At 38.3% G+C, this 26649-nt stretch overlaps 2 long non-coding RNA genes across 2 annotated transcripts in view; both read left to right on the plus strand.

Annotated features, from left to right (window-relative positions):
* Positions 1 to 6094: 6094 nt before the first annotated feature.
* LOC110259290 (uncharacterized) overlaps positions 6095 to 26649 on the plus strand; it is a 347731-nt gene continuing 327176 nt past the window's right edge. Inside the window, exon 1 of the long non-coding RNA XR_002341544.2 lies at positions 6095 to 6242. This is a non-coding gene — a long non-coding RNA (uncharacterized LOC110259290). The remainder of the gene's footprint in view (positions 6243 to 26649) is intronic.
* Positions 18590 to 23869, plus strand: LOC146405328 (uncharacterized). Its single transcript, XR_014839198.1, has 2 exons — positions 18590 to 19602; positions 20567 to 23869. It is a non-coding gene; the product is annotated as an uncharacterized LOC146405328 (long non-coding RNA).

Genomic DNA, 26649 nt, shown 5'->3' on the forward strand with positions numbered 1-26649 from the left:
AGCTTAGCTCTCCAATATATTTGATGCATATATGGTAATAAATTTGACCTTTGCAAAGAGAAGTCTGCCTTTGTTCCAGATTCCTGGGAAGTAACCTATAAGCCTTTAGACTATCCTGAGCGAAGGAATATCTTTGTTATTCATGGTGGTCCTCTTGGACCTCATCTGATAATTTATACTACCTGCTACCAAGGTGGTTCATGGTGGGCCCCTATGGCCATGTGATGTTACCCAGTCACCAGGGAAGGCATGGGTCCTGGAGATGGAATTCACCCACATGTGCAACGATTCAATCAATCATGTCTACAAAAATGAATGCCAATAAAACCTCTGGACACCAAAGCTCAGGTAAGCTTCCCTGGTTGGAAAAACTTGTGCATATTGTCATACCTCACAGGCAGATATTTGCCCATGACTCCGCAGGGTGACGATGCCTGGAAACTCCATGATTTGACTCCTCCTAGATTTTGCCCTGTGCATTCCTTCCTTTGGCTTGTTCTAATTTGTGTCTTCTCTCTGTAATAAATGTGACCTTAAGTATAATAGTTCTGTGAGTCTTTCTAGTGAGTTATCAAAACCAATGGTGGAACCCCCAAACTTGCAGTTGGTGTCAGAAGTCTTGGGCACACTTAACAGTCTGCGGAATTATGCTCTTAACCTCACAGTTTGGCTAACTCATGGCTATACAGAACCACGTCAAAGCTTTTGAATGCCCCCTCTTGATTATTTACAAGGTTTTGGAATCTAAAAGACATATATCTTTGACATCCTAAATTAAGGTTTGTTTGTCCTTCGAATACAGGTTTCCTTTTCCAAAAACCTTGTTCCTCTCACTTCAGAAACAGTGCCCCCCTGGGAGGCTTAGCAGTGAAACCGGAAGATCCCTTTCCTAAAAACATCACCTCTGAATTCAGTACTTCTGGGTTTCAAAATCTTAGAGTTGTGTGGCAGTCAATGTCCAATCAGAATACAAAACTACATATTATTGAATAAGGAAAATTTAAATTAAAAAAGTATCAACTGTAACAGGATTGGACTAATGAGGTTTTGGTGAGGAAGAAACAGAGTTCTAAAGAATATAGGAACAGGAGATATAACGAGCAGCTGGCACCTCCAGGGATGAGATAAAGCACTCAATAGGGAGTCCCCCTTTCAACCCCAAGGCTCAGATCCACACCTCGTCAGAGGAGGCTCTACTGTGGCTCACTGGGTGGCAGAGGACTTACTGTGGTATTTCACTAGTGGAATTTGCTGGGATGGGCCCTATAAACTTGTAGGAAATCTACCTTGTAGGGCTGGGGAAAGTTATTCGAAACATGCTGTCTTATCTGAAGTGCAAAACTGCCTGCGTGTGGGGATTCTGGGAGAAGCTACTGCCCACTTGGTGCTGCTGTCCATAGAAGCTGGATGCAGCAGCAGCCAGCTGAACAAGGACTGCATGATCAGGAGGGGAAACCACTTCCTTCTGCAATGTTTCTATAGAGACCCCTACTGAGGAAGCTTAATGATGCCTGCTGACCAAAAAAAAAAAGTTTAAGGGGCAGCTCTATTTCATATAGCAGAAATGAATTATGCTTTTTGCCCTATCAAGAAATATATTTATAACTGGCAACAACTTAAAGTTATACGATAGTATATTTTACAATCTGGGAGGCTAAGGGGCTTGCATAAAGTTACACAATGAGAAGACAGGATCAAGTCCTAGATCTTCTAATGCCCAATCCAGTATAATATACATAAATATACATTTTACCATGAGTTAATCTAATTTAAATTTATTTCTCTCCTCCATATTATGGATTTTTCTTCTGAAAGGATTTTTCTCTCTTTAATAACAACAACAAAAATAAAGTGATAACAAAAATAATGGCTATATGTATTGGGCAAAAACCACATACTCACAAAAACCTACTGAAAAGGCAATATTTTTTACAAATGAAGAAAGTAAGGCTTAGGGAAGTCAAATGATTTACTTAATGTCAGGCAGTAAGTGGCAGAGTAGTTTGTCTGATTCTAAAACCTGGCTTTTAACCATTATGGTAGTTGAATCAAATATTTTCTTAATTACAGCCAAGAAATGCTTACCTAAGTAGAATGGGAGTGTTCCTAGAATTAGGGGACAGGGGACATTTATGCAGCAGTTATGGAAGGAAGAGACACCAATAAAGGTAAAGATAGACCAGCATGCGTGGGCAGCTTACTTGCATATGTAGGGTGGGAGTAAGGGGTGCAGGGGTCATAGACAAATGTAAGGTGAGGAAATGCTGTTTCTTGACAGCGGGACACAAACTAGAGGACAGTGGGCAGCTGGGATTGGGGTAAAACTGAAGGAGGCAGGAGGCCTTTACAGATCATCAATGCCCCTTTCACAGCTGTTTAAAAAATGCATATTTCTGCATTTTTAAACCTGCAACACCTGCTTCTGCTTTGGTGCTCTGTGGTTAAGGTGTGGGAATCTGTGCACATGCGCGAGCATGGTGCGTGGGTGTCAATCTCTCTCTGACCCCTTCCAAAGCCCAGCTGGGTTCCGGAACAACTAGCCTAACCCACCCCCCTCATTTCACAGATGAGAAACTGAGGGCCCAGAGAGTAGACTCTAGATTTGCCTCACACCTTGGAGGGAGGGAGTGAAACTTGGCATTCTCCTCCTCCGTTCTTGGCCTTCACACACATGCTAATCAATGGGATCTAAATTCAGCTGGGTTGTAATTTCTTTTCTACTTTTTTGGTTGGCTCCTTTAGCTGTACACTATAAATTATGTTTTTATATTTGGAAGGGGGTAGCTGCATAATTTAAATAAGGCAAAGGCAGGGATTTTGAGCAACCACTCTGGTTTTATACTGCCACTGCCAATCGCGTTTTTCACGCAGAAGGGCTTGGAAATTTTGCCAAATTGGTCAGAGTACATGCGGTATAGGTACAACATTTTTCATAGCGTATAACCCCTTAAATGTGGTTTCATTTGAATCCTTGGTTAAAAAATAAATTCTAAATGAGATGAATGAAATGTCACTTGAGGTTTGGAAAGGAACACTTTAATACACTTGGAATGAGCTGTATTTAAGTCAATCTAACAAAAGCAGATCTCCACCTCATTGCTGGTTGATGGGCTTGGATTGGCTGCTTCTGTTATTTGCGCATGTTCATTTAGGGAATACAAAGAGATTTTTTTTTGTGAATTTACAGAAAAAATGCAAAAATATGGGTGATCATATTTACAGTAGAAAGAGAAGAGAAAAACACAAAAAATTGTATAATTAAAAAAAGACAAAATTCTACAAAAACTGCAGTCCTACAGAACAGTTTGTAGAATAATAGAACTGGGGATTCTCTTTGGTGTGTTCTCATCCAGTCTCTTAATTTCACACAAGGAAAACAGGAGAGTTGAGTTTTTCCTTTGGCAGATAACTGTGCCTTCAGAAGGCCCTTTAGTAATGCAAATATACAGGCTGTATCATATAGACTGGGAGTTGAAGTTGTATTTACAAAAACCACTGAAGCAAAACCACAAACTTAGAGCTAAAATGGACCTCAGCCACACCTAGTCTAAACTCTTCTTTTCTAAACTGGGAAAGAGAGCACTGTTGAGATGATGGCCTCTCCAAATGAAGCCGTAAATGAGTTTTTCTGTTTTTCTGTTAGTAGAGCTGACATTTGCCAGGTGTAGGATTTCAGCTATCATCAGTGTCCTTCACTAAACTCCTCTGTAAAATTAGCGTAATAATTCTCTATAGGACTTTTATGAGGATTAAATAATAGTTTTAAGTTCCTGTTGTGGCTCAGTGGTAACCAACCCAATTAGTATCCATGAGGACTCAGGTTCGATCCCTGGCCCTGCTCAGTAGGTTAAATTTCTGGCATTGCTATGAGCCGCATTGTGGGTCACAGACAGAGCTCGGGGATCTGGCCTTGCTGTGGCTGTGGTGTGTGCTGGCAGCTGTAGCTCTGATTTGACCCCTAACTTGGGAACTTCCATATGCCATGGGTGTGGTCCTAAAAAAATAATAAATTAAAAAAATAAAGGAATAGTTTAAAAAGTAGTTTTAAAATGTGAAATACTATTATTCATATAAGCAAATCTGAATACATAGTATACTAATATATAAAAGCAATATAAGTATTATTGATTTTTGTTCTTCAAAGAAAAACATCCAGATAAATTTAAGTACTAAACAGAGCTTTTACTTCCATGCAAAGAAGCAGTTTTTAGAAGAGCTGACTTCCAAAGAGAAGCAGCATTTAAAGCAAATCCACAAAGTATGTTATAAATATACTTGATGTTGATAGGATCAGCGTTGCAGGAGTGAAAAGTCTAACGTTCATCTATTTTTGTGCTCAATGGCAGACTATGGATCACTTTTAAATTACTTTATCAGTGATATGTTATTCTTACTGCACCTACTATTATCACGGCCCCAAAATTTATTTGCTCTCAGAGAAATCCAACAGACTCTGGGACAAGTTCATTGTGATGACGGCAGCCTGGAATGTCCGATTTGGAAGAGCTTCTGTGGAGAAGGGGCTTTCTGGGGTTCTGCCCCTTCCCCATCACTGCTGCTTCTATCTTTGTCTTTCTTCTAAACTACCTTATGTTCTTTTTTTTCTTAGCACTTATAAGCCATTTGACATATATTTATGTACTTGTTTTATTGTCTGTATTCTCCCCAATGAATGTAAGTACCATGAGAAAATAGAAGTAAGATACCCAAGAAAAGTGTCTGGACATACCAGGTACTGATAATCATTTGTTGAATGGATGTTAAAAGTTAGAAGATGGGAAAAATTGAATCCTTACATGTAGGTACCAGTTATTTAAAATTTTTTTTTGGATCCCAAACACAGTCTTTACTTTTTGTGTTTTTGCTCATTGCACTTAAGGGAACTTCAGCAATCCTGCTTCTCCTAAGATCTGATGCCACCTCAGGTGTCCAGACCTAACTCAATTGCAGTTCAGTGTAGGTTTCACTTTATACCTCCATTTACTGAGTGAGGATTTAGTTATTTTTAGGAAGCCAGGTAAAATGCTTGGCATCTGATGAATTTGAGCTGATTGAAACGGTGGTTCATTTACCCGAAGTGGTGTTAGGTAAAATGTGTGTTCGTTTTTCAAATCTAAGTGCAAAACTTGCCCCATTCCTCTTGCAACTTGCCAAAAGTTTTCCCAATATAGTAGCTGTCTTAATGGATGTGTGTTGTTTCAATTTAGGATTTAGCTTTTTTGATGCTATCCGCACAGTTTCGGGACATGAGGTTGCATAAGTGCAAAAGAAGGGGTTCCTGAGCACACAGCCTTAACACTCCTCTCAGATTAACTTTGGTTTCTTCAAGAGCCCAGACCCTCAGACTCCCCTTTTTTGGAGTATTTAGAGAATCTGTAATCTCATATCTTCCCCCTACTCCTTTGAGATGTAAATTTTTTAAACAGCCAGTTCCTCATTTTTTCAACCCAAGAATGCTCTCTTTGTCAAGGACTTGAGAATCATCTCTTTGAAATGTAGTTATCAAGGAAGACAAAGCCCCTAGCTCCCAGCTTCTGTGGGAAGCCAGTACAAGATGAACTTCAGCTGGCCCCTTGCTACAACTTGTAAGACTGCCTCCTAACTTCTAATGATGCCAAGGATCACCAGGAGGGTGGGCTATGGAGGTTAGATTCTTCACTGGAAGGGAGGAGCCAAATGGTTATTTTCTGAGGAAAATTTTGTTATACAAGTGTAATACTAGTAGGCACTTATCAGACAATTTTATGTGCCATGGGTAAGGCTAAATACTTCATATGAAGTATCAGCTTTTAGTCTCCACGACAGTATACATTAGACCCTATTATTATCACCCCCATTTTACAGAAGAGGATGTGTTACTAATTTCAGCCCCAACAAAGTTCTCCTGCCTGGTGTCACCGGAGCCAATAGAACCAGGCTGAGTTTGGTTCAGAAGCCAAGCAAAGCTTTATTTGCTGATCAGAGAATGGAAGGGGATGAGCAAACGCCCTCCGTGAAAGGCTATTGGGTGGAGCTGCTTTATAGAAGGGGTGGAGTTCTCCCAGGTGGGTGCAGGTGCGCTGCTCAGATATCAGCTCTGGCTCAGCGTCTCTGCAGACCCCTCCCGCCATCTTGACTTGAGTTCAGTCTCAGAACTGAAGTCCTGAGCCCAGGAGCTCTGGTCTCAAGGGTCTGGTGTGAGGCTTCTACACGCTGCCCTGGGACCAAGTGAAACCAGAGGAAGCACGAAGGACAACAGAAAGGTTAGACTTTTTTTTTTTTTTTTTGTTCAGGTGCTCTTTTTATTTCCCTAGAATTGTTAATGGGCTTTGCTGGCTACAGATGCTTTCTTTGGTAATTGTCCTGCCCTGGACTGTGCTCATGGATCGTTTCCATTTTTTCCCCTACTGTAAGCTCCCAAGAGCTGGAGTTGATAAATCTAAGAAATACAGGAAGGAGGAGCCTAAAGGATAAACAAGGTGAGAGGTTTTTACCAGGCAGAAACCCTGTTGAAGGAATTAGAAATGGAGAGCAGAGAGCTAGTTAGTTGAGATTGAGGAATTTGGATTCGAATTTTGTGCTTTCTTCCTCACATTTACAACTAGGGTGGAACATAAATATTCAATTGATGTTAAGATGGAAACTTACCTGGTTGACTTTCTTGCTTTTCTTTGCTAACCTGAAATAACGGAATGTAAGTGGTTCTTCTCATGCCCTGGACAGCTTGAAGATTTAGAACTCTCTTCCCTCAAAGAAATGGAAATAATTGAGGGTCTGAGTTTAATGAGCCACTAAAGTCAGCTGAGAAATATGAAAAGAAAGCCTAGGGTGTGACGAAATTGGCTGAGAGGATGGGGGTGATGGAAGGCAGGGAAAGGCTTCCCTTGGTTCAGGACTAAGAGAAAGAGAAGGTGTGTAGCTCCTGGGGCTGTGGAGAGCCAGTCCCTGACTGCAGCCCATGCTCTGGAGAGGCTACAAAAGCTTGGAGGAGAAGGGGTGTGTGATGAGTCCAGGGAGGGGAGATTCACTCTTCTTTTGCTTCCCCTATGTTGGTAAAGATGGTAAAGGTTCTTTCCGTTTTCTCTATTGTGTTACATCTAGCAAGTGTTTTTTTTTTTTTTTTTTTTTTTAAGCCATTGTTCAAGGAGCTGAGGTAAAAGGCAGAGCTTAATGGCAGAATGCCTCTAGGAATCGATTAAAAGACATTGGCCATCTTATCCTCCTCAAAGGGGAAGGTCAGCCTCAGGATCTCCTGACAAATTGCCCTTCTGGATGTTTTTTTCTTTCATTTGTCTCCCCCCCCACCCCCCCGGCCCCTTAAATGGCTGCATCTGCAGCATATGGAAATTCCCAGGTCAGGGATGTAATCTGAGCCACAGCTGCCACCCACTACACCTGGCAGAATCTAACTCCAGGCTGCTGGAGTCGGATTCTTAACCCACTTCACCACAGGAGGAACTACGGGAAGTTTTTTCTGATGACTCGTGTTTGTGCGACTCTGTCCTGTTTTGTTGATGTAGTATTTAGTCCAGTGCTCTAAGGATCCTTAACGTCAGTAGCATACCTACATTCTGAGTTTAACTTAAATGCGTTGCTAGTTTATTTACATTCTTACATCTGAATTTTTCTGCTTTTTTGGCTTATGGTTGCAAAAAGCACCAAGAATAATATTTTAGTATTCTCTGTCTTCTGAAGGAACCAAGAGAATCTGATTCTAGTTCTGATCCTTCAGCTTACTACTGTGAGGTCCAGACAAGTGACTGACGCCTCTAGGCCTCAGAATTGCCCTCTATAATAATGTGGAGGTTGGACTGGTTGCTAGATACAGCTCCAGTCAATTCTGATGATTGTGGATGCTTTTTTTTTCTTGCTTACAGAGTCATGTTATGCAAATATTACCCCTAAGCTGCCAAATGGGCCAGCTAATAAAGAGTAAAAACTATAATGGTATTTAGCAGTTATGCAGGGGATCAGTTTAAATTGAAAACGGAGTAGTAAATCCCACAGAACAGAATGTTGGAGAAATTGTTAATTGGGTGGCCTCTGCTGAAGTGCCTTTTTGACTAAAGTTTTAAGTGACACAGAAGGGAATGACTAAGGCGAGGTGGAGAGAAGCCAGGGTGTGGGCTGCAGCTGCTGTCTGCTTGCACCAATATGGTCAGGGCAGTATGAATAAGGCATCTTCTTAGCGACATCTGGAAGCAGAAGTGTGCCTTCTGAGCATGGCAGATAGCCAAATACCCATGGACTAAGAGTCAAAAGACCTGATTCATCATTATTAATAATAAAAATAAGTTTTACCATGTATTCAGCCCTTAACTGTGTATCAGGACCAAGGACTTTTGCTACTTGATTTCATTTCTCATTTCCTTTATTGTACAACAACCTTGTGAAGTAGGTATTTTTTATTCACTTTATTTCAGAAATAGGGAAACTGACTCCAAAAAAATATTAATGATTTGCTCAAGATGACCCAAGTGTTTTTGCAATGGATAAAGAAGTTAATGGCTATCATTTTGGGAGGAAAGGTAAAGCAAATGGCTATCACATCCCAGTTTACTCCTCTTTTACTCTTCTTTTTAATTGCATTGGGAATTGAAATCACATGTTTGACCAGTATGCAACCACCCTTAAGGTGGGGGAAAACATCTCAAAAGGGTAACAATTTTGAGAAGGTTTCTGTGAAAGTGGAAAGGAAGAAACTTCTTGATGAAGTGGAGAGGAAGTGCCAAAGCTGATTGTGTAGGCGTATATAAGACTCAGATTCTTTTTCCCAAAACATTTATATTTCTGTATCTTCTCCTCTTTGGTCAAAGGCCTGAAACCAGCCCCAGTAGGTAGATGATGGTTCTTTTCTACTTCAGCAATTTGACTTTCACTGTGGAAAGGCTTTGGTTATAAAGTCATCCTAACACTGAGGAAAGAAAGACGAGTGAACCATAAATGTTCTAGGAAGACAAAACGGGCTTTCTGATTCAGTGGATTCAAGGCAGAATTTCTACCCTCAAGTACCCATCTCCCTTCCACTGCCTTCACTTTACCTTTATTAAAGGGAATGAAATAATTTTAGTCTTCATCCGTCCCAGGTAAAAAGAAAAATTCAGTGTTGCATATTTGAAAGTTGCTAAGAAAGTACATCTTCAAAGTTCTCACTGCAAGAGAATAGTTTTTGTAACTATGTGGTGATGGAGGGTAACAAGACTTATTTCGATGACTGTTTTGCAATGTATCAAATACCAAATCATTATATCAAACACATGAAACTAATGTCAAAGACAATTCGGTTTTATAAAGAGAAATTCATAGGGTGGTGGGGAGGTGGGCAGGAGTGCTGGTTAGTGCTGCAATCTAGTCCTTGAAGTATAAACCTTAGGATAACTTTCCCAAAATGGATCTCAGGGAATACTAGTCTCAAAAGCTGCTCTCTAAATTAAAGGCTCCATGGTCAAATTCCTTTGGGAAATGTTGCAGTCTCTGCCAGTGTCACTGAGAAGCTTCTAACATTTAGGGCCAGAAAATTCTTTGTTGTGTGGGACTGCCCCAGTATTGCAGGGCATTCAGCATCCATGCTACCTGACCTTTAAATGCAAGGAAGTCCTCAGCCATAATGATAAAATTACCCTAAAACATTTTTAAATGACCCCTGATTGAGGGTACCAAAAATAGCATGAAGAACAAATGTAACTATTATTTTATGCAAATTCACAGAGCCTTTAATTTTTCATCTGGTATATTAAAGACTCTGAGAAGAATTCCTCTTAAAGAACATTTTTAAATTCAATTCAGCATATCCTAAATAAATATAGACCTTCTCATTTTTCTAAAAAGAAAGAAACGGAGTTCCTGTCATGGCTCAGTGATAACAAGCCTGACTAGTATCCATGAGGATGCAGGTTCCATCTCTGGCCGCCTTGCTCTGTTGGTTAAAGATCTGTCATTGCGGTGAGCTGCGGTGTAGGTTGAAGACTTGGCTTGGATCCCTTTGCTGTACCTGTGGCGTAGGCTAGCAGCTGCAACTCTGATTCAACCCCTAGCCTGGGAACTTCTATATGCTGTGGGTGTGGTTCTGAAAAGACCCCCCCAAAAAAAAAAAAAAAAACCAAAAACAAAAACACACCTTTCGTTTTTTTTTTTTTTTGGACTTGAGGTGAAATCACATGAAATGCCTTTTGGAAAATACTGCTTTAGCAAGAAAGACCAGGAGAGGAATATTAGATTGTGAAAAGATATTAATGATCATCTAATAGCTGGCATCCACTATTCACCCTATGAGCTAGTTATGGCCAGGTTGGCCCTGAGAACTCCTAGAATTTTTGTTTTGAATGTGATTACCACTTAGCATTTGAGCATTGTGTAACCTAACCATCTGTTTGTCTGTAAGAACAACTCCCCTAAGTATCAGGCTAACAGGCTTAGATCAGTGAGCAATTTTATTTGATGCTGAGAGTAATTCATTATGCAGTTTCAGCTATTCAGGTTTCATTTAACTAACATTTCATCACAAAACAAAAGGGATCCTTATGCAAGATTTCCTGCCAAAAGGAAATAGATGTGATATGGCCTCCATATATATTTTACTTATATTTGAGTCATAGGTAATTCTTGCATACCCACTATGGACCCTTTAACTCACCTGTTTTCAGTTAAAAATATTAATCTAGAGAAGCACCTGTGCATAGATATCTTAATGATGTAGTAGTCATCAAAGGGGGGGAAATGCATTTTCCTGTATTTCAAACTGTGCATTTGGACAATGGAAGAAACCAGCCCAGACAGTGGTCAGTGGCAAAGATGTGATTTGGACCCGGAAATCCTGACTTTTAGGCTGCAATATTTATGCTACCCCACTTAATTATGTCTAAAAGAACTACCGAGATGTATCAAAAGGAATAATTGCAGTATGCAATTGGAGGGTCTTAGAAAGTTCTCAGAAAACCACTATTTAACTGTTCCAGTACTAAAAACAAACAAAAAACTCATTTTATGCTAAATATATAAGCAGAGTAAACTTAACAACTGCTTTGGTGAACCGTCAATGCCTGAAGTCTCTATTGTCAAAGAGCCGTGAACCCAGATAGAAGGTTCAAGTTTCTTGGAATCACATAATAATAAACTAAATAAGGCTTTGCTTTAAATCCAAATACAGTTTAAAATGAGGTTTGCGTTTCCTAAATTCCAGCCTGTCTTGGACAGGTCTTGATAAGATTATATGGTCTTTTCTTGAAAGACCGCAAATATTTCCTTCATCCCTTTCTTGGTCTTGGTCACAGTACATTTTTTCTTCTGCTATTTGACTGATAAATTTTTCTGGGTACTACTCTCCCTCTTCTCCCTTGCTACAGCTGTAGAAATGGATTCAAAACTTGGGCAGAAACTCTAAACTGTATTCCTTTGATAGCTTTTCTTTATTAAGAGAACTCTGTATGTATTGTTCTCATGTTTAAAACCTCAGATGATAGGAACTATCTCATTATGAGCAGTTAAGTCCTGAATTACATTTTTCCTAGTATACTTTGCTCAGGCATGGTAGCTCTTTTTTTATGTCAAAATAGCAAAAAACACTTAATTTGAAGGGGGTTGAGATATCAGGATGTGGGACAATCAATAGCAGTTTTTAGAGAAAGTGGTTCTTGAATTATGTGTCAAAGCAGAATTCCAAGATTCCTGACAAAATTGAGCACACAGCAATAATGAGTGAAACTGGCCAAATGTCCAATAAAGAATGGCTCATATTTGCTGATAATAAGCAGGTGACATTAGGTCAGTGGGGATTAGGTCGCAGCAAATCCTGGTAATTGTGGCAAACTACAGCCAGCACACGCTACCTAAAGTCAAATGCCGTTTACCGTAGCCATGGGGGAATATTGGCTCGCCGTTGGCAGCCTTTCAAGGGAAACTAAATCTAGATTTTAAATATTGGCAACGATTTCATGAAAATATTAGGTGGATGAACATGTCACACAATAGACTGAGTCTCAGTGGTTCTTGGCTTAAGTAGACTTAGCTCTATCTTCCCATCTCTCTGCCCATCTGAACTAGAATCTTCCAGAAGCAGGCGCCATTCAGATGTCTTTCATCTCTCTGGAACTGACTGTCATTGTACAGGTATAGCTGTCTTTAGCTTCAATTCTAACCATTAAAAGAGCCAGCAGGGGGAACCCACAGACTGTGTGACTTAAACTTAAAGGAATAGATTTTTGAGAAATTGGTACATAGAAAAACTTTTAAAGCAATTTCGAGGACCAGAAACCAGCTTCTGGCTATCCGGCCACCAATTTGAGTTGTATCTTACCTACCAACTCTTGTGTTAAGTATTATTATGCCAATCATCATTTATAAAATTGGAACCATTGAATGTAAAATTTTTAAAAATTTTTATTAAAATATAGTTGTTTTACAATGGTGTGAAATTTCTGCTGTATAGCAAAGTGACTCAGTTATATACATATATACATCCTTTTTTACATTCTTTTCTATCTATCCAGGAGATTGTATATAGTTTCCTGAGCTATACAGTAAGGCCTCATTGCATATCCATTATAAATATAATATTTGGTATATGCCGAACTTCCATCCCACTTCCTCCCCCTCTCTCTTGGCGACCACAGTTCTGTTCTCCATGTCTGTGAGTCTGTTTCTGTTCTGAAGATAGATTCATTTGTGCCATCTTTTAGATTCCACATGTAAGTGATATCATATGGTATCTGTCTTTCTGACTTAGTATGAGAATCTCTAGTTGCATCTATGTTGTGCAAATGTCATTGTTTTGTTCTTTGTTTTTTTTTTTTTTTTCTGTAGCTGAATAGTAGTGTTCTGTTGTATATGTTTACCACATCTTTCTAATCCAGTCGTCTGTTGATGGACATTTAGGTTGTTTCCATGTCTTGGCTATTGTGAATAGTGTTGCAGTGAACATAGGGGTGCACGTATCTTTTTGAATGGGAGTTTTCTCTGGATATATGCTCAGGAGTGAGTTTGCTGGATCACGTTGTAATTGTATTTTCAGTTTTCTGAAAAGCCTCCATACTGTTTTCCACAGTGGTTGCACCAAATTACATTCCCACCCACAGTGTAGGAGGGTTCCCTTTTCCTCACACCCTCTTTAGCATTTGTTATTTATAGACAATTTTTTGGGTGGATGAGGCCACAGCCACAACATATGGAAGTTCCTGACCAGGGATTGAATCAAAGCTGCAGCTGAAACTTATGGCACTGCTGCAGCAATGCCAGATCCTTAACCCCCTGTGTTGGGCTGAGGATGGAGCCCACACTACCACAGAGAAAACACTGGATTCTTAACCCACTGTGCCACAGTGGGAACTCCTTATAGACTTTCTAAGGATGGCTATTCTGATCAGTATGAAGTGGTACCTCACTATAGTTTTGATTTTAATTTCTCTAATAATTATTGATACTGAGCATTTTTTCATGTGCCTACTGGGCATCTGTTAGTCTTCATTGGAGAAATATCTATTTAGGTCTTCTTCTCACTTTTCAATTGGCTTGTTTATTCCATAGGTTGTCTTTTTTAATGGTTTCCTTTGCTTGGGAAATCTTGTAAGTTTGATGAGGTCCTATTTGTTTATTTTTGTTTTTATTTCTACTGCCTTGGGAGATTGACCTAATCAAACATTTATGGAATTTATGTCAGAATGTTTTACCTATGTTCTCTTTAGGACTTCTATGGTATCATGTCTTATATTTAAGTCTTTAAGTCATTTTGAGTTTATTTTTGTGCATGGTATGTGTGTTCTAATTTTATTGATTTACATGCACCACTTACTGAAGACACTTTTTCCCATTTTATACTCTTGCCTCCTTTGTCAAAAATTAATTGAATTTGGGCATGTGCCTTTATTTCTGGGCTATATAGTTTGTTCCATTGATCCTATGTCCATTTTTGTATCAGTACACTATTTGATTACTATACCTTTGTAGTATTATCTGAGACCTTGGAGAGTTATGCCTCCTGATTTGTTGTTGTTTCCCCACCCACCCCCAGGATTATTTTGGCAATTCCAGGTCTTTTATGGTTCTATATAAATTTTTGGATTATTTGTTCTAGTTCCATGAAAAGTGTCATGGGTAATTTGATAGAGATTGCATTACATCTATAGATTGCTTTGGGTAGTATGACCATTTTAACGATATTCTTTTGGTCCAAGAACATGGGATATCTTTCCATTTATTTGAATTGTCTTTCATTTCCTTTATTAATGTTTTATAATTCTCAGTGTATGTCTTTCAGTTCCTTGGTCGGGTTATTCCTTAGGTATTTTTGTTGTTGTGATTTTAAAAGGTATTGTTTTTGTATGGAGGTACCTTAGAAATCTATACATAGAACTACCATATGATCCAGCAATCCCACTCTTGGACATAGATCCAGACAAAACTTTCCTTAAAAAAGACACATGCACCCGCATGTTCATTGCAGCTCTATTCACAATAGCCAAGAGCTAGAAACAACCCAAATGCCCATCAACAGATGATTGGATTAGGAGGATGTGGTACATACACACAATGGAATACTACTTAGCCACAAAAAAGAATGAAATAATGCCATTTGCAGCAACATGGATGGAACTAGAGACTCATACTGAGTGAAGTAAGTCAGAAAGAGAAAGACAAATGCCACATGATACCACTCATATCTAGTATCTAATATACAGCACAAATGAACCTTTCTACAGAAAAGAAAATCACGGACTTGGAGAATAGACTTGTGGTTGCCAAGGGGGAGGGGGAGGGAGTGGGAGGGATTGGGAGCTTGGGGTCAATGGATGCAAACTATTGCTCTTGGAATGGATTAACAATGAGATCCTGCTGTGTAGCACTGAGAACTATGTCTAGATACTTACAACACAGCACGACAATGGGAGAAAAAAGTATGTATACCTATATGTGTAACTGGGTTCCCATGCTATACAGTGAGGAAAAAAAATTGTTGGGGGAAATAACAATAAAAAATTAAAATACAAGGTACTCTTTTTTACATTGAATTCAATGTCTTTTCATCAGCACTTGAAATGTGGCTTGAATGCTGACAGTAAAAATCATTCCCTCATCTGGATTTGTCTGAATGCTGCCTCAGTTGAGTAAGTGGGCGATGTGTCTGTCCCTATTCGTTTTGACACAAAATGGACTGATTCAACTGTCATTTTATTATCAAGATCTCCCTATGAGTGGAGCATTGTATACTGTACCAGTGGAAAATTTTAGACCATTGATTTGCTGCCCTCAAAAACATTAGGAATGTTTAATTCTGAAAGAGTGTGTGCACGCACACACACACCCTGACAGAGAAATGGCTAGATCAATACGGTCTATCCTGTGGAGAAGGCTTATGTAAGCATGTATGTTTTAACTTTTATCTTGTAATGGCATATATAAAATATGATAATACTTGTAGACACATTGGGGAAAAAAGTTAATGGGTCTGGTTGTATAGAAGATGAACAGCTCTGGCTTTTCCAGGCCACATCTGGCCATGAAGAAGGCTGTGGGTGGGGATGAATATGTGGTCAGACCATCAGCCCACTGATGGCATGGGTTGGGAGCCTCTGCTATAGGTTGGTAAAGAGCAAGGAGATAAAAATAGAGCCAACTTTTAGGAATGCTTTTTATTATTTTTTTTGTTTTCACTTTTTTCCTGTGTTGATTTAGTTATTTTTCATTGGCCTTTGTCAAAAAGAAAAAAAAAATTAAATCCTTTGTAATGTTTTCTTCACTTAAAAATACAGGATAAAAATACAGGATAAAATTAAAGCTTTGGTTTTCCAGAAATATTTTTCTCATTTGCAAAGTTCTAAGCATGATGTATCTCAGAAAAGAGGAAATCCTTTCCCAAGTATGTGTTCCTCCTACGGCAAGAACTGTCTTAGCCTTGTTTGGTTCACTCACGTTTGGTTGTACTATTGTGGAGGAAGAGAGAGATCAGCAAGCAGAGAAAAAAGAGAACACGGCTGCTGCTGACATTATTATTCCCGAATGAAAGCCTGATGAATACCCCCTCTGTGCCATCAACCTCCATATTCACAGTTGGTTTAGTTTTAATGGCTGCTACTATTTAGGAATAGAATAATGTTGAGTTATAATCAAGCATATTGAAGTATAATGATAGAGTTATTAGTGAACTGAGAGGGGAATGAAAATTTTCATCTTTGTGCAGAACAGCATTAAATGATCACATTGTCACACAGTGGCTGTCCTTTGTTCCTCTCCTTCATAGCTAATCAAGTTAGATTACACCTATTAAACAAAGATGTTTTCACACTTGGTTCCTAGACACAACCATCTATAAATAAAATTAGAGGTAGAAGGTGAAGAATTTCTCTTTCCCTCAATTTGCAAAACAAGCAGATGTAGAATTTTGGATTTTTGATGTGTAGCACAAGCCTTCGTTTGAATTTAAAAGGATTAAAAGCCACTTAGAACTAGAGTAATGCTACCATTACTGTTTTTTTTTTTTTTTTTCTTCTTCATCTCCTAGCTCTTTCACGCCTCTCCCCGATGACATCTGGGAATATGTATGGTATTGAGAACGGGATTAGATTAGCTAGAACGGACTTTAAAATTTGTTTTAATTTTAAAAAGTATAAAACCTTTAAGAATGTTTTCAATCTGAGTTAGGCTAGATGCAAGAAGATACTGCATAACCCATAAGTGTGGGGATTGCTGTAAAATCAATATAATTTTCTACAATTCTCGCAAGCAAATGGTGGCAGACTGTCTTTATTTATTTATTTTTTCTTGGAGACAGCCCTCCAGAACTCCTCAGTCCTTTATTAATATTATTATTACTGTCTTTTGAGGCTGAACCCAAGGCATATGGATGTTCCCAGGCTAGGGACTGAATCGGAGCTGTAGTCGCCGGCCTATGCCACAGCAACTCGGGATCCAAGCCTTGTCTGTGATGTACACCATAGCTCACAGAAACACTGGATGCTTAACCCACTGAGTGAGGCCAGGGATCGAACTCTCATCCTCATGGATACTAGTCGGGTTTGTTAACCACTGAGCCACGATGGGAACTCCAGCTGCCTGTTTTTAGAATACCTCATAGGGCCCATGGTAAATAGGTCCTCACTGTTGTAACAAAGAAAGTCCTGAGCAGTTGTCTGCACTCTGATTCAAATTTTATTTGAGCATAATCTCCCTCAGTGGCCCCTAAACTGCTAGCCCTATGAGGTCAGGATGTTTGCATGCCAGAAGGGAACTCCACCTCATTTTCTCCCTTGAACTATTTATGCTGGCTCTCCTCAAACTGCTCACTTGACGAATTATCACTCATTTCTCTTGGATCATCCGTCAGAACTGATTTCACATTCAAGATTTTATAACTCCTGAATCAAAGGAAAAAACAACACTCATCATAGGACCGTTTGGAAAAAAATAAACAGAAGTTTTGATTGTAGATAAATCAGAAAGCAGTAAATAAAAACGTACCTGGGTGAGTTGAAGGCCATTTTGGATATTTGAATCTGTGGGGTGGAAGTGTAAGGAGTAAGCGAATCAGCTTAGCCTCTCTACCAACCCATGTAATAATTAGCACCCTGAGATCCAGAAGGCAAAAATGTGGGTGTTTTCTACTTTCCTCCAAATATTTTTTGAAACCAAGTAAAAATTGCACATACTTTATCATAATGATACCCCGTTGTTTAAAAACCAAAATAAATGTGTTTCTTTGTTTTGGCCTGGAAGTCTATCTCCTGAGTTATTTAGGATGTCTGTTATCTGTGGCAGTTTGAAAGCCTAATGAGCTTTTATTTTATTTTTTATAGTTGATGTACAATGTTCTGTCAATTTTTGTTGTATAGTGAAGTGTCCCAGTCATACATACAGTATATATTTTCTTTTTCTCACATTATTCTCCATCATGGTCCATCACAAGTTACTAGATATAGTTCCCTGTTCTAAACAGCAGGATCTCATTGCTTGTCCACTCCAATAGTTTTTGTGTCTACTAACCCCAAACCTCCATCCATCCCACTCCATCCTCCTCAGAAACCCAAACTCTGTTCTCTGTGTCAAAGAGTTTGTTTCTTTCCAATTGGCTGTAGTTGACGTTAATTACAATGGTTTGTGAATAAATAAAAAACTTGAAGTTCCCTCCTGGCACAGTGGGGTAAGGATCCAGTGTGGTCACTGCTGTGGAGTCGGTTCAGTCCCTGGCCTGAGAACTTCAATATGCTATGGGCAAGGACAAAAAAAAAAAATTAAGAAGTTATTTGTGGTAGAAAGGCCGAGTCCTTCACAGTATAATAATGTCATTAAAACAAGAATCTATAGAGTTCACTTAAAGATTTATGAATTATCCCATTTGTATACTCCAATAGCTCCAATTAAGTAGGTATGGTAAAAATGACCCTGAACACCAGAGAACAGAAATAATTTTCCAAGTTGAAACAGATACTGCTTCTCTGACTACAGTCACAATTTGGTACCAACCATCTGTACAAGGTACTATATTATTACCATAGCAATGTGATTACAAATGTAGACTGAACAATGATTGCTGGGTTTCAAATTCTGACTCTAACTCATATTAGCTCTGATTCTGGGTAAGTTAATCTTATTCTCTATGCCTCAGTTTTCTCATGTCAGATTAAATGGGAATAGGAAAATTCCCTAGCCTGGGAATTGTGATGATTATTGAGTTATAGATATAAGTAGTTAGAAGAGGGCCTGGAGTAGTAAGTATTCAATGAATGGTAGCTATTATTACTATTTCATATAAGACAACTGATTTTTTCAGAGCCCAAGATCTACACTCCTTCATGGTAGATCCTGGACTTGGATCCAGGTCTATATAAGCTCCTATCCAAACTCTAGTTTTCCTGTTCAGGCTTTTATGCTCTTTTGATTGTATTACTTGTTTGTTTTGTCTTCTCTAGGGATGCACCCGAGGCATATGGAGTTTCCTAGGCTATGGGTCTAATCGGAGCTGTAGCTGCCAGCCTACACCACAGCCACAGCAACACGGGATCCGAACTGCATCTGGGACCTACAACACAGCTCATGGCAATGCCGGATCCTTAACCCACTGAGCAAAGCCAGGGATCGAACCCACATCCTCATGGTTCCTAGTCAGAATCGTTAACCACTGAGCCATGACAGGAACTCCCTACTTTTTTTAAAAAACCTTTTAAAGACCACCTAAGGTATTCAGCACCATGCTAGGTACAATGGAAGATCTAAAGAAGAAAAATATATCATCTTTGTTCTTGAGAATATTATAACCCAATTGCATATATAAGACTAACATATAATACAATTGGAGAATAATTGGGTATTGTTAAGGTATTTGTTACTGAATGTATGTGAGATAGAAATTCAGAGAAAGTAGTGTCAGTTTAGTATAGGTGAGGGTATCAAGGGTATCTCATAAAAAATAGATGTCTGATAGGTATGGAGAGGTCAGAACATATTTCAGATTGGATGACTATCAGAGCAAAGGCATAGTGAAAACAAATTTGCTTCCAAGGACCGGAGGAGTCTAGCTTCTTGAAACTCTAGTTTTGCCTTTATAGAAGAGCAGAAGGACAATCTGATAAATAAGAGGGGATCCAACTACAGGGCATCTTCAACATCATGTAGAAGAATGTGAAATTAATGTGATAGATAGTAGGGAACCATTATAGATTATTGAATGTTCCAGAAAGATTAACCTAGGGTTTTCCCTAGTGGCTCAGTGGGTTAAGGATCTGGCTTCTGGGATATAGGTTCAATTCCCAGCCTGGTGCAGTAGGTGAGGAATTTGGCATTGCTGTAAATGTGGTATAGGTTGAAGCTGTGGCTTGGATTCTGTCCCTGGCCCAGGAATTTGCATGTGCTGTGGGTGTGGTCAAATAAAGTTTTAAAAAAAAGATTAATCTGGCAAAGAAGTAATGAAACCAGTTAGATGATGACTGCAGTAATGTAGGCATGAAAGGACAAGGGCTTAGACTTCAATAAGGTGGTGATATGGATGATGATCTATTTCAGCAGAGGGGATTAAAAAAAGAGTCAAAATGACCTGAGGCCTGATGTTCAAAAATGAATGTTAGGGCAGATGTGATTTGCAATCTATTTTGTTTAGTTTGCATGGCACTTTATTTATTTTTTTGTCTTTTTGCCATTTCTTGGGCTGCTCCTGTGGCATATGGAGGTTCCCAGGCTAGGGGTCTAATCGGAGCTGTAGCCCTGGGCTACACCAGAGCCACAGCCACGCAGGATCTAAGCCGAGTCTGCAACCTACACCACAGCTCACGGCAACGCCGGATCGTTAACCCACTGAGCAAGGCCAGGGATCGAACCCGCAACCTCATGGTTGCTAGTCGGATTTGTTAACCACTGTGCCACAACGGGAACTCCTGCATGGCCCTTTAAAAAAAAAAAAAAAAAAGAAAAGAAATTTTGGAGTTCCTGTCATGGCTCAGTGGAAACGAATCTGACTAGCATCCATGAGGATGCATGTTCAATTTCTGGCCTCGCTCACTGGGTTAAGGATCCAGCATTGCTGTGAGCTGTGGTGTAGGTCTCACATGTGGCTCAGGTCTGGCGTGGCTGTGGCATAGGCCAGTGGCTATAGCTCCAATTCCATCCCTAGCCTGGGAACTTCCATATGCTGTGGATGTGGCCCTAAAAAGACAAAAACAAAAAGCAAGGTATTTCTGGTAAACAATGAATTCTCAGATACTTTGCAAGATTTGGAAGGTCTGGTCATGCTGGTCCTGAGTTTTTATAGGGCTGACACTAGAATGGCAGCCCAGTTAAAATGAGTTACATGCTCTGAACTTTATCATAGCCTCCCGTGGCTCCACTTCTCAAAACTTGTTTAGATAATGTGAAGATTTGATTTTGTCACCCCTGCTGGAGGACTACCTTTGACTTTGATGGTTGGAATAAGGATGGTGATGATGTTGAGGATATTGATATAAGATATGAATGTTTATAAAAGGAGCTCATCTTTCTAAAGTGCTGTCTTTAGATTCTTCTTTCTCTCCTGCTACCACTTATAAGGGGATTTATAATGCTGATCTACTTTTTCAGATGACTCAAGTAAGAGGATAGGCAATAGCTGCTTAAATCCATACTAATTTTATATGTACTTATCAGAACAGATTTGCATTTTTTAATCTCACTTGATCATAACAAATATTTCATGAAGTATTTCCCCCCTTTTCTAGATGATGGCAGAGAATAAAAATTAGACTTGTTCAAGGCAAAATTTCAGCAGATCACCAAAACAGTAGGTCATAGTCCTGTCAGAGGATGTAATAGTTACTGAGAAATTATTTTAAATTTACTTATGATGAATGTATTTATTCAACACAAATTCACTGGATATTTTAAATGTGCCATGCACTGTGATAATGCTTATAAAACACTTAGAATGTTTGCTGGCACATAGTAAGAACATAACTATTATTTGTTATTGTATATTATATTTACCTGAGACTACTCAGAAATTAAGACAGTGATAATAATGGTGGGGGGAAGATGAAAAAAGGAATACAAAATGAGTGATTAAAAAATTGAATGAGAAAATGTATTTCAAGATTCTAGCATATTGTTTTGTATTTATAAGATAATTATTTTCAGTCCTGGTTGAGACATTCTCATCCTTTGGCCTATGTAGATATTATGTGGGGGAAATACAGAATCCTTTACTGAGTTGGGAGGCAGTTGGTGAAGGATGAGGAAGAATTATAGACACATTTTTTTCATGTGATTGTCAGACTTGTGTTCTTTGAAAATCATAAAAAGTGATGTCAGGGAGTATTGATTTATATTTTTAATACCCATTTGATGGTATCAGACTTGAAATAATTGACTTTTTCAAGATCATATAGCTAATTAGTTGCATAACTGGGAATAGAGTCCAAGGCTTGAATCACAAACCATGGCTTATTCAGTTAATTCACACTTCTTAGCAATGAACATATCAAATCCTAAATTCCTAGTCATGCTCTTAAAATTTTTTACCAAAGGAAAAGAAGTGAAGGAACATTAAAATCTCTATTGCATATCATCTAGAAAATTCAGTTTTTATAACCTCTAAGGATCTGGCATTTTTTACCATCTGAAATGAGTGTAGCCTGGAATGTTAATCTGAGCACTGACTTTTGTGTTGATTATCAGGATAGTTCATTAATACCACTGTTCATAAAACATATTCTAGGAAAATGAAATTGTGAAGGACCACAATCTCTAGTACTTTGTTTTCATGGCTGAAATTAGCAAAGTTGGAATTTTCCAAACTTTTCTTCTATCTATCCTCATCATATGAAAATTTTAAAGAAACATTTAGGGAATAATCATGTACTGCGTTTGTTCTTTAGTACCTGCCAAAGAAAAAAAGAAGAAAAAATGTTCTTTGACAGGACTATTGAACATAGCAAAAGAATTAGAACTATGCTGCGTTTTTAGAGGGCAAAACTAGACCTAGTTAATTAAAGTTTCAAAGAGGCAGCTCCATAAGTAAAAACTGTCTTGTGAGCTCTCTATCTATGCACAGTACTTAGGAGATGTTAGGTGTCAAGTAAATTTGCTAATTTTTGTTTCCAATATGCCTGAGTTTCTCTCTGTCTTGGCGCTTGCATCCCATGTCACCTTTTAACTTTACTGTGCTTCCATAGATACTGTAAGCTATTTGAAGTTAGGGACTTGATCTTGTCCATTATCATATCTGTAGACCTAACACAGAACTTGTCACATTTTTATTTAATAAGTATTGTGGAAAGAAGGAAGGAAAGAAAAAGGAAGGAGAGAGGAAGGAACGAATTATATCATAGTTATCCAGAAATAGAATGAAGTATTTTACAACAGAATTTTGTAATCCTGGTTCAATAACTACTTCCTGGGACTGTTGTAGAGCTGAACTAAAATGTCTTTGGGTGATAAAACCTGCCAGGGAGTATAATCATATATAGTGTTTGAAAAGCTATATATGTCTTTTAATATTTCAATTATTTAGAAATTCCATTCAAAATGTCGTATTTACTTCTGTCCTAAATTGTAAAGCTGTTATTTAATTGTCATAACATAGCTAATGAAAGCCTTGGCATTGGATTTAGATGCATCTTTGACAAACATGGCACTTTAATTCTGAAACAGAAATGCTCCATTAGGCTTATAGTTGCCTAACTACAGGAAAAAGACATTAAGTTTATCCTTGCTACAAAAAAGAACTCTGAATTGGGGAGAACTACTTTTAACTACGTTAAATTGAAACAAAACTTGATCCTGACAATCTGTAATTATGTCTACATTATATCTGCCATAGAAGACTTTTAGAGAAAGAATATTCTCTAACTTGTAACTGTTTAGTACATATCTTAAACTCCCTTCAAGCTCATTTCAAAGTAATGCTACATTTTATCATAATTTCACATAAGAACTTCTTTTTCAGAAACTTGTGGAAAAGTAAAGGTGATAGTTGTCATTAGGAAAGGATTTTGATGTTACGATGTCAGCAGGAGTAGAGAAGAGTAAGAGTCTTTCTCAAGTGAGCCTTGAGCACTGTCACTGTGTGTGGTTTCTTCCTCTGATAGGCTTACTCTACTCTGGCTTTGCCTAGAGTGACTCAAGCTAATCTGTAAGCAGAAGATTTTTGTTATTCCTCAACAGGAGATAAAAGTCAAAGTACATGATTCATGCTTGATATTACCTCTGAGAAAGATGAGCAGACACAGTAATTCATTTGTTGCCATTTTATTCAACAACCAGTTGAAAAGTGACCTTGTCACTCCAACTTTTTTGATTTAATGCATGCATCATGATGGTATCAGCTTTATCAAAGCTAACTCTTGTAGTTGTTTATTCAGATTCATGATTTTTCTGGTTGGAGGGAAGTGAAGGACAAAGGAAGAGGCAGAGGAAGAGAGAGAAAGAGAAGAGAAGAGAGAGGGGAAGAAAGAGAGAAAGAAATAGTTTTCTCTTGTGGTGCAGCAGGTTAAAGATCTGGCTTTGTCAGTCCCTGGCCTGGAAACTTCCACATCTGGTGGGTGTGGCCAAAAAAAAAAAAAATAGAAAGAGAGAGGGGGAGAGAAAAGGAGGGAGGAAATGAAATAAGCCAAGAGGAGAAGAAAAAAAAAAAAAAAAAAAAAAAAAAAGAAAGAGCAAAAGAGACAGGCTAAAGAGAGAAAGAAGAAAGAAAAGTAAAAAGAAGTGATGAGATGATTTTTAAAAAACTTTTGCAAACAAATATACCAGAACAAAAATAAAGACGTTAAAATGGATAAAAAGTATGACTGATGCCAGGAGGTTCTAGATTAGAATGCTTCTGGCTGCATATCTAATTAAAATGCCTAAAACAACAAAGAAAATGCATTATCTCATTAACAATAAACTTAGGGCAGTGGTTCAAAACCACGATAGTCTGGGGAACAGTTTTGACACATATTTAACAATGTCTGGGGACATTCTTGATTGTTAATCATTGGGGGAAGTGTGCTAATAATATCTGGTGAGTAGAGGCCAGGGATGTTGCTAACCATCTTATAATTACACAAAGCCCAAGTCAGCTCTCACAACAAAAAATAATCCAGTCCAAAGTGTCCATATTGATGAGATTGAGTAATCCAAGTTTAAAAGTAGGAGGTTTCTAGAGTTAAGTGGCTGCATGACATCATTAATGATCTGATTTCTTTGCATCTTTCTGCCTTTATGGCTTGCTCTCTCAAGTTGACTAACCTCATGGTGTCAAGATAGCTGCTGTAGCTCCACGTGTCACTTCCAGATGACAATATTTCAGAGGGATAATGGAGAGTTTTGCTTGGCTTGTACTTTTCAAACAACCCTACTGATAATTAAGTCCATCATGATTTACCCCTAGAGTTTAGGACAGATTTAGATATTAAAGCACAAGGTTACCTGATAATAAAATCTACTTATTTTAACAAGAAAAGAGAGCAATGGTTGTTGCATAGGAGAACAGCTTTGTTTTCCTTGAGTTCTGCCATTCTAATGCTCTTGTGTGTATCCCAGGGATAGATAAGTCTTGAATGTAAGAGGCTGCTTCAATCCTCTTGACAGGGCACTCTCTCCCTTGGCTAGTGCTGGAAGGATATGGGGAAATTATATCTTTTTTGGTCTTTTTAGGGCCGCACCTGTGGCATATGGAGGTTCCCAGGCTAGGGGTCTTATCAGAGCTGTTGCCGCCAGCGTATGCCAGGGCCACAGCATGTGCATCTGTGACCTACACCACAGCTCAGGGCAACGCCAGATCCTTAACCCACTGAGCGAGGCCAGGGGTGGAACCCACAACCTCATTGTTCCTAGTAGGATTTGTTTCCACTGCGCCACGACGGGAGCTCCAGAAATAATATCTTGACATTTATTTTTCTGTTTTCGTCACTGCTGAATGCCTTTATGCTTGACATTTCTTCAGTTACGTTAATACTTTAAATTGAGTTACACTCTTGTCTTGGTATCATGAAAGCTGTATTTTTCTCTGTATATTGACAATGTGTACTGTTCTTAACCATATAATTATAGTTTTAACTCTCAGAAAGCAACATTATATTTCATTAAAGAAGGCCCTTCACTATTGCCTTCCTTTCCCATGCATTACCTATAGCTTGAACACTTTGGTTCTTAAGCCTATAGAACAAGATTGAGCTTTTGTTAGATAGCCTAATATCAGTGTTTCTCAACCTTAGAGCCATGACACATTTTTTTTTTTTAAGTGGGCTATTATGTTTCAGGTGATAAGGATGAAATCTTGAAACAGACAAGTGAAAAACTTTGTGATCTATTAGCTTATTTCTAGGTAAGTAGGATTATTTCTTTAAAACTTATAGCATATTTAAATGAACTGAGCATCAATTATGTTTCCATAAAATTGTGACAGTGATGATAAGAAAGATTTATTGCAAAAGAATGACATGCAAAATGACAAGAAAGGTGTCAAAGTTGAATAGCAACATTATTACTTCAATATCTACCTCTCCAGACTTGCTTTCTTAGCTTGACAAAGATAGTAGCCTATCCTTTTGCATGGCCTAGAAATTCTGCTGTTTTACCATGACTGGATCTGAATATACCAGGCAATTGGATCCTGAGAGAAGTCACATAATGGACACAAGAATTTTCTTTTCCTCTCTCATATCCAGAGCAGATATCATATTTGATCATAACACTTGACTTCATTAACTTTGTAAATAATTCTGAATATTTTGACATAAGATTTGCACTGTCCAATGCTGTACCCACTTGCCACATGTGGTTATTTAAAATTAAAATGTTAACTTTTTAATGTTTTTGACATACAATAAACTGCATATATTTTAAGTTTACAATTTGATAAATTGTGAGATGTGTATATACATATAATAAAACAGTACAATGAATAGCATATATATCTTTCACCAAATTTTCTTTGAGCTCATTATACTCCTTAATTCAAACTAAATCACAAGGCTTTAGAGATCAAAACAGTATGGCATTGGTCATTAAAAAAATACATATATCATGAAAAAGAATAGAAAGACTGGAAATAATAGACCCCTTATATGGTCAATTAATTTACAATGAAGGAGCCAAGAATATAAACTGGGTAAAGAGTAATTTCTTCAATAAATGGTGCTGGGAAATCTGGACAGCCATATGCAAAAGCACAAAACTTAAACCTTACCTTACATCACACACAAAAACTAAGTCAAAAATGGATTAAAGACTTGAAACCAT

This window comes from Sus scrofa, chromosome 2, assembly GCF_054392235.1.
Source record: "Sus scrofa isolate SSC_HxYL_T2T_F1_AM1 chromosome 2, Sscrofa_HxYL_maternal_Yorkshire_Landrace_v2.0, whole genome shotgun sequence".
Classification (NCBI taxonomy): domain Eukaryota; kingdom Metazoa; phylum Chordata; class Mammalia; order Artiodactyla; family Suidae; genus Sus; species Sus scrofa.